The sequence below is a fragment of the Lathyrus oleraceus genome, chromosome 4 (genome assembly GCF_024323335.1).
Source record: "Lathyrus oleraceus cultivar Zhongwan6 chromosome 4, CAAS_Psat_ZW6_1.0, whole genome shotgun sequence".
Lineage (NCBI taxonomy): Eukaryota > Viridiplantae > Streptophyta > Magnoliopsida > Fabales > Fabaceae > Lathyrus > Lathyrus oleraceus.
In genome coordinates this window covers 287,738,718-287,755,895 of record NC_066582.1, presented here as the reverse complement: position 1 = coordinate 287,755,895, position 17,178 = coordinate 287,738,718, and the positions used below count along the sequence as shown (strand labels likewise).

The 17,178-nt window shown below is 39.6% G+C and overlaps 1 pseudogene; it reads left to right on the top strand.

Annotated features, from left to right (window-relative positions):
* The first annotated feature begins 12,146 nt into the window (after positions 1-12,146).
* On the top strand, positions 12,147-16,497 carry LOC127137144 (CDP-diacylglycerol--glycerol-3-phosphate 3-phosphatidyltransferase 2-like; annotated as a pseudogene).
* The last annotated feature ends 681 nt before the right edge of the window (positions 16,498-17,178 follow it).

Genomic DNA, 17,178 nt, shown 5'->3' with positions numbered 1-17,178 from the left:
GCTACCTCATCCCATGGTCAAATACAATCAAGGTAAGTTCTTTAATTAATCATTTCATACATATTTGAACTTATTTGAGTATCCTCAATCATCAATTCATCAAGATATGAGTCATGGACTTGAGAAGTTGATCAGTCAATCCATCTGACTATTTTGAAATGCACTGAGACCTAACTTTTTATGTGTTGGTCAAATGGAGATGATCCCAAAAGACAAAATGTTCTTAAGGACAATATGAACAACTTTCATGTTCATCAAAAATTGATTTGAAGCTTGGAAGGTCATCTCCCATTCCAATACATTATAGGTCATTTTGACTGAAACCCTAATTTTTGGTCAACTTCCCAAGAACATAACTCATTCATTTTTTATGATTTTGAGGTGGGATCAAATGCATTAGAAAGCTTAAGATGTCTACTTCAAATTTTATATTGAACAAATTTTCAAAATCTCAAAAGAAATACATGTGATAATGCAAAACATTATAGGTCACTTTGGACCAAATGCAATGAAAGTCAAAAAAGTCCAACTTCAAGTGCCCATAACTCTTTCATCAAAAATCCAAATGATGAAAAATTTAAGTCCATTTTGATTGTATTGAAACGATCTACAACTTTGATGTTGGAGGATTTTTCATTTGGTGCTTGCATCATCAAAACAGAAGGACTTGAACATTGTCCAAATTTGGAAACTTTGCCTTTGCATGTTTTACACCTTACACTTTAAACTCAAAATTCATTAATTTCCACACTTCAAATGGATTTTTGTCCAACATAACATTTGTTCCTTACATCAAGACCTTTCCAACCATTACTCACATGCTCATGTTTGGATTTGGCAAATGACATTTTCGAAGAGGAGAAGTTTTAGGCATAATTGTGCATAACATGTTGGAACTCATTATGCAAGCTTGTGCATTGCCAATTACACGACCATTTCAGCTCAATTATGCTTCAGATTGCATTTGGCATTGAATTTGGGCCTTTTGAATGATCATGCAAGCCCATGCAAAGGGTATCCATTTGCCATGCACACAGATTGAATCACACTTGCCTTGCCTCTCCATCTATAAATAAGAGCATCATTCCATTCAATTATCATTCTTGAATCAACCTGAAGTGCTGCAGAAATCAAAACCGAGCCACACCTAAAGGAACTAAGTTCAATTCTCTTCAAATTTTCAGATCTAAAATTCAACAAAATCTGGTTGAATCTTTAGATCTAAAGTTCCTAGACCTTCATTATCCAATCCATGGAACTTCTGTTTGGCCAAAGGAAGCAAGGAAAAGAGCTCAGATCTTCACAATCCAAGGTTGTTCTTCAACTGGTTTTTTCTTCAAAACTCGCCATTTATTGATCTATTTGCTTGGATATTGTGTTGGCTGAAGTCCTCTTCATAGAGGCAATTGTTTTGAGTGCTTAATTGTTGAAATCCATGAAGTTCACATGAACACCACAGAATTTCCATCTCTGATTTCTCTCAATATAGAGATCTAGAGTGGAATTGAGTGGTACAGGGATGATGTACATCATCCCAACTTTCCAATGATGTATGGATCGTGTATTTTGGTTAAGCTTTTGAAACCTGCAATTCTGGCCGGAATCTTCATGCTCACCGGAGAAGACGGTGGCTCCGGTCACCGTCCCTTTGCCAGATGCGTTGTGGACCATTGGATCTGATCTCCAATTTGTATCCCAGCCCTTGGATCTTTTGACTTTTAAAAATGCCATGTGTTTCGCTGATGACTTTGGTATACCATGGAAGCGCGCATGTGGAGCGTCTGATCAGCCACGTCAATTAATGAGGCTTGATCAGACGCTCCTTGTTTTTTTGAATTTTTGAATTTCTGTTTTAATTTCTTTTATTTCCATTATTTTCAAAAATTCATATCTTCTTCATTTTAATTTCAAAAAATATGGGACCAATTGCATTCGTCTCCAAATAGTTTCTAATTTCTAATTTTGATTTTTAATATTTTTTATTTTGTCATTTGATATTTTTTTGGAATTTTCTCTTTTCTGGTTATTTTTAATTCATTTTAAATAGTTTCTGATATTTAAAAAATACAAAAATATTTTCCTAAACTATTTGAATGATGATGGATCTATGAAAAATATTCTCATCAATTTTTTAATTGATTTGAGATTTATTTCAGATTTTAGTTCAATTAGGTTATTTTTATTCATTTTTAATTGATTAAAAATAGTTTCTGACTTTTAAAAATGCTGAAATTTTTTGGCAAACCTTGTGTGACTTTGTTGAACTTGGGATAAATCACTTGGACCTTTCAAGGTTGATTTGAAGTGATTTTGAAGTTTGACCTTTCTTTTATTTTTAATTCAAGTTTATTTTAATATTAAAAATGCCAAAAATATTTTGCTTATTGTTTGACCTCCAATCTTCATCTCATTTCTGGTTTCTCATTATTTGGCTTTGACTCTCAATGTCATTTGGTCAACACACATGGATTGGTACATTTTATTTCATCTTAATGCACTTTATTCTTTCCTTTTCCATTATTCATCTCTTTCTTCTTCTTCTTTTTCTTTTTTTTGATCAATGAGTTGAAGGTTGATAAGTTGGCATTGATTAGGAAGACTTAATCTTCCTTGATTCAAATCTAATTCATCTTGATCAATTGATCAAGTGAATGGCTTTGCATTAAGGATAGGTTGTTTCCTAAATCATGCAAAGGACTTAAACCAATACAAGATCAAGTCTCTTTTTTCTTTTGGCATGGCAAGTTGTTGGAACTTGGTTCACTAATCAAGACTTCTAACTTGTGTTGTTGCCTACATTATTATTGACCGACCTCAGATAGTTGTGACTTCTACATAAGTCCAATTACGATTGCTTAACATAGCGCTAAATTTGTCTTATGGCACACTAACTACTAACACTAACTATTAACCATTAACATTTACTTTTGCTCTTTACTTTTATGTAATTTACTATTCTTGCACATATTATCCATTTGTTTTTTCCTTTGCTCATTTGAGCACATGTTTATGTTAATGCAATTTGCCTTTTGCTCACTTGAGCACATAATTGTGTATATACTATTGTGTTTGTGTTTTGTTTGATTGTTGTGGACCAAATGCAAAGAATGGACAAAAGGACTTAGACTTTAGGACCTTCCCTATGCAAAATGGAGTCAAAGAGCAACTAGGCGTCATGCCTTTAGAGTGCTATAAATGTCAAAGAGCAACTAGGCCTCATGCCTTTAGAATGCTTAAAGCTTGAAGATGAACATTGAAAGGACCATGTTCTAAACTCCCTCTTGTCCATTCTTTGATTTGTAAATAGAACCTTTTGATGTGTGTGTTTCATTGTTCTAGGGATTCCAACATTGGGTCAAATTGAGGAACCATTACCATGAGCTCCTAAGAGAGAGAGATTCAAGATACATTAAAGAGCCTTCCAAGAGTTCATTTGATTGATGATTGCTTGAGTTTATGCTTATGTGATTGCTTATTCCAAAGGATGGGAGCTACTTGGATCATCCATGTGATCTCAAGAGAGGAACTCCATTGTGGTCTTATTCTTTATCCCTCACCTCTTTGTATGCTTAGGACTTTAGCCTTTCTTCTTCTTCTCTCCACTCTAACCCAAGCCAAAACCTTTGTGCAAACATTTAACACTTGTTTTTCAACATTAGAAACCTAAGTCTTATGCTTTTGATTTTCAAATTTTCTTTTCTTAATACTCATTTTGAATTGAATCTCTAAGTCAACTTTGACTATATTTTGTACATACTTTTCATTGGTAAATATAACCCATTCAAATGTCTTTTGTGGTTTCAATGGCCACCCTCTTAATCAAAACTTTTTCATAACCTTTAGCTATTAGGTTTGAGTTATCCTTATGGTAGATGTAATACTCACCTATATCCTTAGTGATGGACAATGAGCCTTCCATGCTTATTATAGGGTTAACCCCTCACTAGCATGTTGAAGCTATCCTCACATGGTGGATTTGTGGTTTTGTTGAGTTTCCTCCCTTGGATAACAAAAGACCTTAAGGCTTTTGGACCAATCAATTCACCAACCCATTTTTGAGGTTTTTACCCCGAACTACGAGGTTTTGATCCTAATCTTTTTATAAGATGGTACGTAGGCAATGGGTTTATCCATCCAAACACAAAAATGTAAATAACTTGTATATTCTCTTCTCATCTCTTCAATCATGTTTGCACAAACAATTTTTTTACAAAATAACAACCTTACAACAAGTATGAAAAGGGCTCCCTAGGAGTACCTAGGATGTTTTGGGTGCCTAACACCTTCCCATTGCATAACCAACCCCCTTACCCAGATCTCTGATTCTCTTTTACTAGTTTTTGATTCGATAAAACTTTTAGGTTTTTGTTCGCTTTCTAACCATTCCTTTGGATAAATAGAAGTGCGGTGGCGACTCGACTTGTATGATTTACCTTGGATTTAGTCAATATCTCTAATGGTAACGAATACCCCGCTACACAAGCTTCATACTAAGCCATATTATTTGTACACTAGAAGGTCAATCTAGCTGTAAACGGAAAATGAGTGCCTTGAGGAGTAATAATCACTTCCCCAATGCCATTACCATATGAATTAACATCTCTATCAAATACCATGCCCCAACGACAACCAGGCTCTGGCCCTTCTTCAAGCAATGGTTCATCATAATCTTTCATCTTCAAGTACAAAATCTCTTCATCAGGAAAATCATACTGCACTGACTGGTAATCTTTAATCGGTTAGTGAGCCACATGGTCAGCCAAGACACTACCTTTAATTGCTTTTTGAGATTGGTATTGTAATACCCCAAAATTTACCCTTCATTTTTCCTGGAAGCATACGCTTTACACCTCATGCATGCATTCATTTTTTAGGTCATTTAGCATTTGCATTTCATCATGGCAATCGGAATCGGATCCAAGAAGCTTGAACATCATCCAGGACACTTTGTGGGCTCTATTTAGAAGATCAGTCAACACAAGGGAAATACTTGAGTTACTTCCAACAGGGGTCTATTCGTCAGTCAAAACGTTAATCTTGAAGGAGAAAAGGTTTGTTCATGAGCTATCATGCTCGCTAGGCGAAGCCCACGTGTTTTGAAAAAAAAACGAAAAAAAAAAACGAAAAAAAAATAATAATAAATAAATAAATAAATAAAAGAAAAAATCTTGGACTTGGACCTCTCTCATTTGAGCCCACAGGTCCACAAAAATCAGGTTATAAATTCAGAGTTTCAGTGAAACAAAAGGATAATTCTATTCCTATTACCCGGGCTGGAAAAAGATAGTGAGAGAAGAGCTAACGGAGTTCAGAGCAGCCTCCAAACCCTGAAGGGAACTCAACTGCACATAATCACCTCTGCCTCACATAAACCCTAAAGATTGTTTTGTAAACCTCACGGATGCAACTCAATTTCAATCAAGCTCTCCAATCAGGTTTGCCCTTATTCCCATTACCTTTGAGCTTTGAATTTGAATACTCCGAATGTTTGAGGTATTATGGGTGAATTTGATACCCTTTTGATGCATGTCTTTTTTGCGAGTTTTAGTGGCATGATTCATGTGGTTACATTTTGATTTGGGGGCAACCCTTGATTACCCTATTTTTTTGTCTCTAACCTGTTTGTTGAGTTTTTGTGAGGGCTCACATGACTTTTGCAGGGATAACTTGCGTGGTTTTCCACTTTATTTGTGGGATACCGCCTGGAGGTTTCATTCCGATTACCTGTACTGACTCACTTTCTTTGATGGTGTTTAGCTGGGAAGGAACCTTGGGTTTCCCATTCCTCTAATTGCTATTACTTCGGATCTTTATCCGCGTGGTACTTTTACATTTTTCCCGCATTTTACTGCTTTCCTAGCTGGAAGACCTCGATAGGAGGCAATGTTTTTGTGTGTTTGGTTTTTTTACAGGTTCCTTTGTCCAGGACTCCTTTTGCATGAGCATCCCAAACCCTAACCCTTCATTGATTTTTCTTCTCCTAAACACACGTTTACTCCTTCTACTACAGGTGAGTAAGTCTCCAAAGGTCGAGCATCCGGTAGATTGCGTAGTAACGTCGTTCGTCCAAAACCCAATCCATAACCCCGTAGTTAGCCGAACTACGGCTTGCTATGATTCTCATTCCAGATGAGATACGTAGGCATAAGACGCGATGTCTAAGCGAGCACACATCCCCCAACCCATAGGTCAGCCAAGCTACGAAGACTCTGATTCTCATATTCATATGAGATACGTATGCAGTGGATGCGACATCCACGCGAGTCATTTTCATTTAACCCCCTTTTTTAGTAAACAACACAAGATAAACTCACACTCTTTAGACAAGAACTACAAAAGTGGATCCCGTAGAGTACTACGGATACGTAGGGGTGCTAATACCTTCCCTTCGCATAACCGACTCCCGAACCCAAAATTTGGTTGCGAGACCTTGTCTTTTCCTTTCCTCTTTTCAGGTTTACTTCGAGCGTTTCCTTTCCCTCCTTTGGGATAAATAACGCACGGTGGCGACTCTTCTATCATTTTCTTTCGCCGGTTGTTTTTTCGCACACTGTATTTTTCAGGTTGCGACAGCTGGCGACTCTGCTGGGGACCCGGTTTCCCTAAGCGAGTCCCTCCTAGCTTTTGTAGTTTGTTTGTTTATTGGGTGTTCATGCTTTTGTACAGTTATTTACCTGCTTTACCTTATTGCATTGTGTACATATCATTGCTGTATCTGTTGGCTGGCTATGGCTGCTTGGTGATCTTTGTGAGATGAGTTCTATACCCGAACTCGAGTGCACTTAAGATAGGAGAATGGCATAGTCTTGTCGACTTGTGTGGAGTTATTCCTTAGCAAGTTGAGATCAATAATGTCACACAAGTAAGTTGTGGTTAGACATTACTTTTTCCAATATAGACCTTAGAAGCCGAGGACCTTAGTTTACCAAACCCATCTTGGCCTATTCGTAGGACGTAGTGCGAAAGTCGTTCAAGTGTAAGATTTGATACGATTGTTACGCGATACTACACTCATAAGAGTCTCTCTTGAGAATATTTTTGGAATACGAGTAGTCGTTCCTCCGATAATATCCGAAAGATGGGATTATGACTATGGGAACCTTTTGTAGAACATGTTTGGCAGGTTTAAACCTTAGTACACTCCTTTTGGGTGGTTCTTAACCTAAACTCCATGTTCGTGACTTGCAACAAACCCTTGATTCATGGTTGATCCGATCAGGTATCCTTAATATCAATGAAACTTGGGTGTTGATAAGGTGTAAACCATAATCCACCAAAATGGGTGGTTGATATTAAGGATAACATGATCCATCCCATGACCTTTGTTTGGTGTGCTCTTAATTTCTCTCCAGACAGTGCAACCTGACAGATGTTCAAGCAGATACAGCGATCCTGATTCCCATGCCACTGCACTGCATTCACATCATTTTGCATCACATCATTTTGCATTCATAATCATTCACACATGTTTATCCATTTCTGTGGGGTTTATATCTTCTACTTGATTCTAGTCGGATTTTTCTTGGTTCTCATCAACGGCTTAGTCTTTTTTTTTACATCGTTTATCTATTGAGAGACTGGGATCAAAGGGGTAGATTACCTTTGGAATTGATAAACATGTCATTGCATTTACATATTTATTAGCATGTCTTGCATAACAGGTACCGCCACAGTGTTCTCAGTTTGTTTAGTGTTCCATCAGCAGGATAGCTGACACAGGCATTCACCAGTACGGTACCCGCAGAAACAAACAGAGAGTAATGGAGAGCCTACGGGCAGAGTTCGCCGAGATGAAAATCCGCATGAATCAATTCATGGATGTGGTTCAAGGGGTGGCTTAGGGACAGCAAGAGCTCAGGCAGATGATACAGAGGAATCCCCCTGCTCAACCAGAGATGGTGACTGATCCTCCAGCTGGAGAGGCTAATGAACCCAATGGACCGGGGCCTATCCCAATCCTACATGTCACCTCCGGTCAACAGACCGTTCATGATGATCAGGACGATCAGTTCCCCCTGCTGCAGGAAGACTTTGGTATGGGTCATGGTGTGGACCCCATGTTTAGAAGATTGGAAGAGAGGTTGAAGGCAGTGGAAAGACAGAATCCTCTAGGAGTAGATGTTGCTGACTTGGGGCTGGTCCCAGGTGTGAGAGTGCCACCGAAATTCAAGGTCCCGATATTTGACAAATACAGTGGTAACTCTTGCCCGAAGACCCATGTGCAAGCCTATTTCCGTAAAATGGTTGCATACTCCAATGACGAAAAGTTGCTTATGTACTTTTTCCAGGACAGCCTAGCTGGGGCATCCCTGGAATGGTATATGAGGCTGGACAGAGCCCACATCCGTTGCTGGAGGGATTTGGCTGAGGCTTTCGTGAAGCAGTATCAGTATAATGCAGACATGGCTCCGGACAGAACTCAACTTCAAAATCTGTCTCTTAAAAGCAATGAGTGCTTCAGAGAATACGCTCAACGCTGGAGAGAAACAGCTTCCTGTGTTCAACCTCCTATGTTGGAGAAGGAAATGGCTAACATGTTCATGAACACTCTGCCAGGACCTTATTTGGAGCGCCTGGTGGGTTGCAATGCCTCCAATTTTGCTGATGTAGTCTCTACCGGAGAGAGGGTGGAGAATTACCTGAAGACATACAAGACCCAGAGCGGAGATGGATCTTCTTCAGGGGTGAAGAAGTCGTTCATTCAGGGACAGAAGAGGAGAGAAGGGGATGCAAGTGCCATATCTTCTTATCAGAACAGGGATAACCAGAGGAATAACTTTCAGAACTATCATCAGCAACCGTATGTTGCGGCTGTGACCATTCCAGCTGCAGCACTACTACAATAACAACAACCACAGCGTCAACCAGCTCAATACCAACCATAACAACCGGGTAACAGACCCGCCTATCAACCGAGGCCAAGGACGATGGACCGGCGTTTCGACACTCTTCCAATGTCGTACGCCCAGTTGCTTTCTAGTCTTCAACAACTACAACTTGTGCAGTTGCGCATTCTGGCTCCTCCCGTTGGTAGGCTTCCGGTGGGTTACGACGCCAACGCTAGGTGTAGCTTCCACTCTGGGGCACCTGGCCACAATATTGAGAACTGCAAAGCTTTTAAGCACGTAGTTCAGGACCTCATTGATTCGAAGGCCATTAACTTTGCACCAGCTCCTAATGTCGTCAACAATCCCATGCCCCAGCATGGTGGAGCCAATGTTAACATGGTTGAAGGAGAAGTCAAATTAGTCTCTGCGGTCAACAATGAAGATGGGGATAGTGATTGCGACATCGATAACTGGGTGCGTCCGAGGATCCCGGGTGAAGTTCTCAACAATTGGTCTTCTGAGGAGATTGTCCAAGCCACTTGTCTGGAGGAGTAATTTTCTTTGTTTATTCATGCATATCCAAGTCTTACGTTCCGCCAGGGCGTAATGACTCATTGTAGGGCTCATCTATGTGACACTTGCATTTTTTGTCATAAATAAAGGACGTATTTTTGCATTCAAATATCTCGTTCCCTGTCTTTCTATTTTTGCAGTTTTTCAAAAAAAAATGGCAATGTTTTGTTTAGTTTCCACTTCTTCTTTTTTTCACACTCATAAGCACATACCATCACTCATGCAGATGCACATCACCGGATCCTATTGATAACGGTTCTGCTATGGCTCGCTTCGACTTTGAAAATCCAATCTTTCAAGCTGAAGAAGAGGGTGATGAAGACTGTGAACTCCCTGAAGAACTTACCAGGTTATTAAAACAAGAGGAAAGGGTCATTCAACCGCATCAAGAGTCTGTTGAAGTGATTAATCTCGACACCGAGGACGCCAAGAGAGAAATCAAGATAGGGGCTGCTTTAGAAGACAATGTGAAAAAGGGGTTGATTGAATTGCTGCAAGAGTATGTTGACATCTTCGCTTGGTCTTATCAGGACATGCCAGGGCTTGACACAGACATCGTGGTACATCGCTTGCCGCTCAAAGAAGGTTGTCCTTCGGTCAAGCAGAAGCTCAGAAGAACAAGACCAGAGATGGCTGTCAAGATAAAGGAAGAAGTGCAAAAACAGTTAGATGCAGGGTTTCTAGCAGTCACAAATTATCCGCCATGGGTTGCAAATATCGTTTCGGCACCTAAGAAGGATGGAAAGGTACAAATGTGTGTTGACTACCGGGATCTGAACAGGGCTAGTCCTAAAGATGATTTCCCCTTACCTCACATTGACATTTTGGTGGATAACACGGCTCAGTTCTCGGTATTCTCCTTCATGGATGGTTTTTCTGGCTATAATCAAATTAAGATGGCACCAGAAGACATGGAGAAGATAACATTCATAACCCCATGGGGCACCTTCTGCTACAAGGTAATGCCGTTTGGTCTGAAAAATGTCGGAGCAACATATCAGCGAGTGATGGTGACTCTGTTCCATGATATGATTCATCATGAAATCGAGGTTTATGTTGATGATATGATTGCCAAATCTCAGACAGAAGAAGAACATTTTGTGAATTTGCAGAAACTATTTGAGCGTTTGAGGAAATTCAAGCTGAGGCTTAATCCGAACAAGTGTACTTTTGGGGTGAGATCTGGAAAACTACTGGGTTTTGTTGTTAGCGGAAAAGGGATTGAGGTGGATCCGGCCAAAGTGAAAGCGATACAGGAAATGCCTGAGCCAAGAACAGAGAAACAAGTCCGTGGTTTCTTAGGGAGGTTGAACTACATTGCAAGGTTCATCTCTCACCTAACAGCCACGTGTGAGCCAATATTCAAATTGTTGAGAAAAGATCAAGCTATCAGGTGGAATGATGATTTTCAAAGGGCGTTCGAGAAGATAAAAGAGTATTTGCAGAAACCTCCTATCCTTGTGCCTCCGGTCCCAGAGAGACCGTTGATTATGTATTTGACAGTACTAGACAATTCCATGGGTTGTGTTCTCGGTCAACATGACGAGACAGGTTGGAAAGAGCATGCCATCTACTACCTGAGTAAGAAATTCACAGATTGCGAGTCGAGATACTCAATGCTTGAAAAAACATGTTGTGCACTTGCATGGGCTGTGAAGCGATTGAGACAATACATGCTGTCTCACACAACCTTACTGATCTCCAAAATGGATCCAGTCAAGTATATATTTGAGAAGCCAGCTCTCACCGGAAGAGTTGCTCGTTGGCAAATGGTACTGACAGAGTACGACATCTAGTATACTTCCCAGAAAGCCATCAAGGGGAGTATTCTGTCAGACTACCTTGCTCAACAGCCGGTTGAAGATTATGAGCCGATGAAGTTTGATTTTCCAGATGAAGACATCATGTACCTCAAGATGAAAGACTGTGAAGAGCCAGTTGTTGAAGAGGGACCTGATCCAGACGAAAAGTGGACTTTAATGTTTGATGGGGCCGTCAACGCCAGAGGAAGTGGAATTGGTGCTGTCATTACAACTCTGAAAGGTGCCCACATGCCTTTCACCGCTCGTCTGACTTTCGAGTGCACCAATAATGAAGCTGAGTATGAAGCCTGTATCTTGGGTATTGAGCAAGCCATTTATTTGAGAATCAAGACTTTGGACATCTTCGGAGATTCAGCTCTGGTAATCAATCAAGTGAATGGTGATTGGAACACTCTCCAGCCTACTGTGGTCCCCTACAGAGATTACACGAGAAGACTGTTGACTTTCTTCACAACAGTAAAGTTGTACCATATACCTCGTGAGAAGAACCAGATGGCAGATGCTCTTGCTACTCTATCCTCCATGATCACGGTGATTCGTTGGAACCATGCTCCCAAGATCGACGTGATGCGCCTTGATAGGGCCGCGTATGTGTTTGCACTACGCCAAAAAGGTTTTTTAACAGCGCATCTTAGACAGCGCTTTTAAAAGAAAGCGCTGTCTAAGGTTAAGATAAAAATAAAACACGGAAAATGTTCTAAAAAAATAATGAAAGCGCTGTCTAAGGGGGGGTCTTAGACAACGCTTTTAGAAAGCGCTGTCTAAGACCCCCCCTTAGACAGCGCTTTTAGAAAGCGCTTTTAAATATAGACCTTAGTCAGCGCTTTTGAGAAAGCGCTGTTTAAAGTCTTTCAGTTTAAACCACATTTTATTTTCTCTTTCTCTCTTTTGTATTTGTATTAAAACAAACAATTTGTTTTCAACCGCCGCCACCGCCGCCGTCAAACCCCTCTTCCTCTCATTCTCAAACTCCTTCACCTCCAGAAACTTCCACCAACACAAACGCTTCAGATACACCTCCTCCGCAACTAAATTCCCAATTTCCAATAAACCCCCTCTTTCTCCGCCAATTTGGGGCTTTCTGGAAAAGCCCTAGTTTCTACCGTTCCACCACAGCCAGAACCAGAACAAGAACAAGAACAACCACAATCTTCCAAATTGCTCACTCTACCCACCATTCTCACTCTTGGCCGTGTCGCCGCCGTGCCGCTTCTTGTTGCCAGTAAGTGTTTCCCCTATTCCGCTCACTGCAACATTTTCATTTTCAATTTTATCTATTTTTGTATATAATTGTGTTCTGTGTAGCTTTCTATTTGGATGGTTGGCAAGGAACAGTAGCTACTACCACAATCTTCATTGCTGCTTCTGTTACAGATTGGCTTGATGGTTACATTGCTCGCAAGGTTATTCAATTCATTTCAAACACCACTAACTAACCCTATATTTTTCTTCTATCACTTTTTTCTTTTACTAAATTTGTTGCTTGCAATGCAGATGAATTTAAAATCTTCATTTGGTGCATTCTTAGATCCTGTAGCTGATAAGGTATTTCTTCCAATTCTTAACTTTTGATGCAATTGCAATTGCATACCGAAAGGCACATGTTAATGAATCTAAAAGTAGAAAATTTGTATTGAAACTAATAATGTTAAACATGCATGTGTTCTACTCAATGCAGCTTATGGTTGCTGCCAGATTGGTTTTATTATGTACTAGACCTTTGGATGTTGGTTTGTTTGCACAAGCACCCTAGTTACTACCTATACCTGCCATTGCCATCATTGGCAGAGAGGTAATGAATGCTTATCTGACTTCTAATGCATGCTTTACTAATAAGCTCTTCTTTACATCACTGGGAACTGTGTGAGGGTCCTTCTTCATGTATCACTAAATTCATGCATCTTAATTGTTTTGTATTATTATATTTCTTTATTTTGTTCCATTTTTCATATTTTGTTCTTTGATGTTTTGTTTGTAACGTGTTTATGTGTACTAATGAACGAACTCTTACTACACCAACTTACCTTTACAATTAAACTGGTGTTCACTGTAACAGTCAAAGAATAAGAATTACTAATGATGTTATTTTTCATACTACTGAGTGAACTGGGCCGAAGCCAAGGTGGGTTAGATAATCAGTTTGTGTGTGGGAATGGAGATTTTTCAAGCATTTGATGATCTATTGTTTTAATCTACGGTGCTCTGGGAGCGAAATCTCTAATAGTTTAATTAGGGGTGACATTTTGTTTCCATCTTGTGTATATACCTGTAATTGTATTTTGCTTTGGCATGTTGGTGATGCATAATTAGTATATAATTACCCAAAAGCTTAATTCTCTGACTCACTGAGATCCATATTTATATGGTAAATTAGCCATACTCGTGTATTTTCATTATGCTTTTGAGACATCATACTTTGCCCTGATTTACTGGTTTTGCATTAGTGACCAAATCAGATACCTTATAATTTTTTATTCATGTTATAGATTACCATGTCTGCTGTCAGGGAATGGGCTGCTTCCCAGAATAGTAAGCTTTTAGAGGTCTGTTTCATCTTCTGTACACTTGAAATTGAATTAACTAGCTGGTATTAGCACAAAGTTATGAGCTTATATCATGAAACTTGGTATAATAGGCCGTTGCTGTTAATAACTTGGGGAAGTGGAAAACAGCCACACAGATGACTGCGTTAGCCATCCTCCTCGCCACCCGGGACTCGAGGTATAAGTTTAATTTGTATTAGATTAGAGATTCTATGAAAAGAAAAATTATGTGAAAAAACTCATTCCTTAAACGCACGGGCTTATACTTCAGTTATCTTTTATCTAATAACTTGCTCTAAACTACAAGTGCGTAATGCTTAGTCTTGTTTTCAGCTGTCATCAACTGATGGGATTTTCTGTATTTTCTCGAGTATCAAGGTTTTCTAGTTCACGTGAAAAGAAAAATAACAACTTGGCATATAATAACATTTTTTTTATCTTCCAAGGTTTGAATATAGTGGAGCAATCACTCTGGAAAGTTGTTCCTCATTATTTGCGTCGAGTCAGCAATGCTTTAAAGAAGGTCTATCATTTTTACTTCATGGTCAATTAGCTGCATTTAAATAAAATGACAGAATCCCAAACAGGAAAGTCCGGTTTTCAGAAGCTTTTAGAGCCACAGCTTCCTCAACTTCCTGGAATTGCTCCTTATAGAGTTGTCTTGGGAAATGTAAAGGATAAGGTATTGCTTCAGATTGATTCCGGTGATGAGTACTTGAAATCACATATTTTCGGTTTTGATATAGCAACTCGCAATTTGAGTTTAAAATCACCATTCAAATAAATGCATGAAATTTGTGTGTTCAGCTTGAGAGGAGCCGTAGACGGTTAGAACTTCTTCTTGAGGATGTTGCATGTGACTACGATCCTTTGGATTATTATGAAACTGCTGACCAGCTATTGGAACCTCTGCTTCTCTGCTATGAATCTCTGGTACTCTTTCTCATTCCCTCTTTTTCCTGAATGGTTTGTCCACACTCCACAATTGCTATTTAACCTTCCGTGTCTTCAGCAATCATACGGATCCGGGGTGCTAGCTGATGGTCGACTTGCTGATCTCATTCGTAGAGTTGCTACCTTTGGAATGGTTCTAATGAAGCTTGACTTGCGCCAGGTCTGATTTGTATTTGATTTTTATCATTTCTGTAGTAATCAACTATGTTCTGAAACGATCTGTATTACAGGAATCAGGGAGACATGCTGACACGCTTGATGCAATCACAACGTATTTGGATATGGGTACTTACAGTGAATGGGATGAAGAAAAGAAATTAGATTTCTTAACCAGAGAGCTGAAAGGGAAGAGGCCACTAGTTCCTGTCAGTATAGAGGTGAGACAGTTAAGAGTTTTCACTTTTTATACAATGTACCGAGTCTTGACCAGTTATATTACCACCATTGTGATATTTCTAATTTACCGAGGCCTGTGATCTATTCAAAGTTCTTGCTATTTCTGATTGGTATCTTGATTTTTTTAGGTCCCGACTGATGTTAAAGAAGTCTTGGATACATTCCAAATTGCTGCTGAACTAGGGAGTGATTCACTTGGAGCTTATGTGATCTCTATGGCCTCAAGTGTATGACTAATTGCTTATGGCTACAACTTGTACTAAATCATTAATCAATCCTCAGATCCTTCATTTTTCTATCTAATTATTAATGAAATTTTATCCACTTTTTCTTGATTGTCAGGCAAGTGATGTTCTTGCAGTTGAGCTTTTACAAAACGATGCACGGCTCGCTGCTACTGGAGAGTTGGGAAGAGCATGTCCTGGTGGAACGTAAGTAGGAAACCTTAAGTCGAACTTATTTATCTTTCAATTTGTGTGATCGAAATGGTGCTTTAGATGAAAAATTACTTGTCTATTATGTTTGTTTTGTGAATATTTGAATCTTATGACGTGTTTACAACAGGTTGCAGGTTGTCCCTCTATTTGAAACCGTGAAGGACCTAAGAGAAGCTGGTTCAGTTATCCGGAAACTTTTATCAATAGACTGGTACCACGAACACGTCATTAAGAATCACAACGGTCATCAAGAGGTACCTTTTTAATCCGAGGTGTATTTGATTTTATGTTACAGTTATCATGTGAAATTCATTTGATAGTGTTGTAAATTTGTATATGCAGGTTATGGTTGGATATTCTGATTCTGGTAAAGATGCTGGACGCTTCACTGCTGCATGGGAACTTTACAAAGCTCAGGAGGATGTTGTTGCTGCTTGCAATGATTACGGTATTAAAGTTACACTGTTCCATGGCCGTGGAGGCAGTATTGGCCGGGGTGGTGGCCCTACATATCTGGCTATTCAATCCCAGCCACCCGGATCTGTGATGGTAGGTTATACATTTAGCTTTATCATTGTTAATTTTTTTTCTTTCTAAAAATGTTCTGCTTGATGCGAAGGTTAAGAGGGGACGCGGTTGTAAAATTTTCCCATGGTGCATTGCAGGGCACACTTCGGTCTACTGAGCAGGGAGAAATGGTAGAGGCCAAGTTTGGGTTACCACAGATAGTTGTTAGACAACTTGAAATATACACAACCGCAATACTACTCGCAACTCTTCGTCCGCCTCTCCCACCAAGTTGTGGTTGGATTCATAGAATCTGACTACGATTGGAGTTTTGGACATTTGAAAGTCGTGGAGCGTTGGTGTATGCTAAGGACAAGTTTCAAGTGGATTTTTATTGTTGTACTTGAATTCCAAGTGTTTTGAATTAGGATTGTAATGTGAGTGTGGGAAATGAATGTATGAATTGGGCTAAAGTCGTAATGTTGTAATTGTAGTGGTGATTTTGTATGTATGGAAATGGTGGAATGAATTTAGTTTAATGAAAATGTAACGAATATATTTAGAAATTGAATGGTTGTAAAAAGCGCTGTCTAAGGGGGGATTAGAAAGCGCTTTAGGCAAAAGCGCTGTCTAAGGGGGGGGGGGCTTAGACAGCGCTTTTTGAAAAGCGCTGTCTAAGGTATACCTAAAAAAATTAAAATAGGAGGGTCTTAGAAAGCGCTTTTGGCCAAAGCGCTGTCTAAGGGGGGGGGGCTTAGACAGCGCTTTTTGAAAAGCGCTGTCTAAGGTATACCTAAAAAAATTAAAATAGGAGGGTCTTAGACAGCGCTTTTGGCCAAAGCGCTGTCTAAGGGGGGGGGGGCTTAGACAGCGCTTTTAAGATTTAAAAAAGCGCTGTCTAAACCTTTAGCAGCGGAGGTTTAGACAGCGCTTTAAAGCGCTGTCTAAGGCTAAAAAAAGCGTTGTCTAAGGTCTTGTTTGTTGTAGTGTTGCTGCTGAACTGGTAGTTGATGACAAGCCCTGGTATCACGACATCAAGTGCTTTCTGAAGAATCAAGAGTACCCTGCAGGGGCATCCAACAATGATAGAAAAACTTTGAGAAGATTGGCAGACAGT